This window comes from Pundamilia nyererei, unplaced genomic scaffold, assembly GCF_000239375.1.
Source record: "Pundamilia nyererei isolate P.nyererei 1_Seehausen unplaced genomic scaffold, PunNye1.0 scaffold00024, whole genome shotgun sequence".
NCBI classification, from domain to species: Eukaryota; Metazoa; Chordata; class Actinopteri; order Cichliformes; family Cichlidae; genus Pundamilia; species Pundamilia nyererei.
This window is the reverse complement of record NW_005187425.1, coordinates 1,792,877-1,796,183: the sequence shown is the minus strand read 5'-3', so window position 1 is coordinate 1,796,183 and position 3,307 is coordinate 1,792,877.

Genomic DNA, 3,307 nt, shown 5'->3' with positions numbered 1-3,307 from the left:
AGGGCCCGGTGGCGCCAGTGTCCGGCAGCCTCGCCTCTGTCAGTGCGCCCCAGGGTGGCTGTGGCTACAATGTAGCTTGCCATCACCAGTGTGTGGATGACTGGATGTGACAGGACAAATTAATGTCATTTCACTAAAACTGGACCTCCAGGAGAAGCAGTAATTCTTGTGAAAATGGAAAAATGTCCATAAAACAACAACTGTAACCTTGACATTGACAACGAGAACAATTTCAGTGAAGAACCATCAGGTGATCACTGTTTTACTAAAATCTGACCAATAGTTCAATTCAGTTTAATTCAATTCAATCCAATTCAGTTTATTTAAGTCATGCCAAATCACAATAGTTGCCTCAAGGTGCCTTTTATTGTAAGGTAAAGACCCTCCCACAATACAAAGAAAACAGCTATATCACAAAGGAAAGTTTTAAGCCTAACCTTATAAGTAGAGAGGGCATCTGTCTCTCGAATAGTCGAATGGGAGGAGTGATTCTTGTGAATTGTCGGAGCGAAGGATAACAGGGGCCTTGCCATTAGCTGTTTGACCCAATTAACTCAAAATGTATCTGTCTCTGTTTGTGTTGCCTGTTTTCTGTTAAATTGCCAAATTTGTCTGTATGATATTCTGTGGCTAGGTGCAAAGCAGTTATAGCTTAACCACAGACATTAGCGTTATGGCACTCATGGGTAGGATGATGAGCAATATTCCAGGCTCACCATTTAATTTTGAGCCAAAATCACCACATTTCTGAAATGTTTACTTATATTTTTGTGAACAGTTGGGCTCTATTCTCGTTATATAACATTAGATAACACTAGTGTGGCAATACATGTGGCACAATAGTGCATGGTTTGCCTCACGGCAAGAAGGATTTCAGTTTGAATCCCGTCTGGGGCTGTTTTTGTGTAGAGTTTACAGGTTCTCCCCATGTGGGTTCCTCCCACAGTCCCAAAATAAACATGGAGTTAAGTATACTGGTGCACAGCTGCAGTGCTAATTTTTTTTAACACAGTTTTGAAAACAAATCTGAGAGCTGCTGTTTTATGCTGATATTTGGACAACTAAAAACTCAAGGTACGGTTTAGGGTCATATCTACAAGTTGCTGACTCTAACTGACATTCCTTGGACTTTGGTGCCTGTGTTACTGCTATTTTATTCCTGGGGAATGTTAGTGTTTAGTCACAATGGTATTGGACACTTTAACTTTTTCACCTGACAATAAATGGATACATTTTATGAATACATAACAGGCTGTAATTTATCCCAAGGGCAGTGTGAATGTCATTAGGGTCCCAACTAAAGAAACAGAAAGGAAATAAACGTCGAGACTTCTGGTATCTGTCGCATTCAGATCATTTTCTGGGAGCCATGAAGGTCTTGTAAAAACTATTACTACATCTACTATAACATTTTACTGTCTGGCTGAACATTGTAAAATGTTTCTTTGGGGAAAACAATTTCAATCCAACATTTCTACAGAAACTATGAGCACATGACTCCTCGGCTTCATTAATTTTAATAGTTTTTGTGCATCTCATAGACTGTGTTCATCTCTAAGGCGCGATAACAGAAAGATGTGCGTTGAGGTTACCCGAAGGTAATTTTAATTTTTGCAAACACATTCTCCTGAGAGTTATATTTATTTTTATTACCAAACTTATTTTCAGTCCCAACCCTTCTAAGATAACATACTGCACTTTGGATGATTACCTGAATTTTGCACGTTCTTTATATTTTCAGTTTGGTTGGTTGTTTATAGAGCTGAGTCATCTCTTTATTACTGTTCTGACACTGCTGTGGTCATCTGGGTAGCTGCAAAAATTGGTGTTTGCTGGTTTTACCCAAGAATGTTTCTGCTTTTGATCCCAGGAGCTGTATATGCAGCAATGAGTTGGGATTCGGCAACATTTAGAAATAACTAGAAATCTGGAAGAAATTACTGGAAAAACAGAATAGTGCCATCAAAGTTACATTCCTATGATGTGTCAGATCAGATCAGTATTTAGATACACAAAAGCGTTTTCCATGTTTTAGGACCATTTCATTAAGGTTTATTTTTACATTTGATTAAACTACAGAAGACAACATACCACATTGAATTATGTCCCATGAGGACTGCTCTTCACTATCAACAGTCTAGCTCACTCGTTCTGTAGAAAAATATCTGATGAAAATAACTTGGCATGATGGATTATGGCAATAAAACAGGAAGTTGCATTTATCAAACTGAAACCCAGGGATGATATTCTCTTTTTTTTTTTTTTTTGTCTGTCCCGTTTGTCTCTTTTGCCATCAGAATTATTGTCTAAAGGTGAAGAAAGATGCCCAACGGATTTACTTTACCAAATGGACCATCCCAGCCTTGCCGTAATGGTCTATTTGATTCACCCTTTATTGTTTATTTTATTTTATTTTTACTTGATGAATATGGGACAGACTGGGGAAAAGAAAGGGGAGAAAGAAAGAGGGAAAGAAAAACAGCGGGGAAGAGGGACGGGGATAAAGGGCAAAAAACAAAAACAACAACAAAATAAGCAGACAAAAAATACAAATATCAATCACCTGGATCACCTGTTGAGAAAGAAAAAAGAGAAAACAAGCAGAAGAAAGAAAAAAAAAGAGCAACATAATAAACAACATCACGATGATCTATGTGAATATAACAGTAAATACTAAATATTAAACATTATTGTGCAGCACGTAAGATCGACAGCGCACAGTGTGCTTTGAGGTAGGAGCCAAAAAGGGTGTAGTTTGTGTGTGTGAGCACTCGTGTGTACACCTGTGAGCATGGACGCGCTTGTATTTAAAAGGTTCCTTTATGTAATGATCTGTTAGAGGGTGTAGGGAGCCACAGCCCCGTCCACCAGGGCATGAAGCAGGTATGGAGGAGATCAAGACTCCAGACATCCAGAGGCCCTCAGAACACAAGAGACGAAGGAAGACCAACAGAGGGGCAGCCGCGCCACTGTCCCAGAAAGAGCTGAGGAGAACCCCAGGCTCCAGGCCCCGACAAGCAGCCACCAAGGAGTGAGCCGGTGGGTACCCGGATGCCCATCCCCAGACACAAAGAACCACCAACGCACCGATGTCCGAGGGCGTCTGCCACTGGCAGGGGAAGTGGTGGGGGGAGATAGGCCTCCATACCTTGGAGGGCCTGAGATGTCCCCAGAGAGGTGGCATCTGATACCCGACCTGACATATGGACACAGACAAACAGGCACACACAGATACAAACAACCATTCCCACCCTCATGCTCTCATATGCACTTACTCCACACTCACCCAACGTGGAGACAGACATAG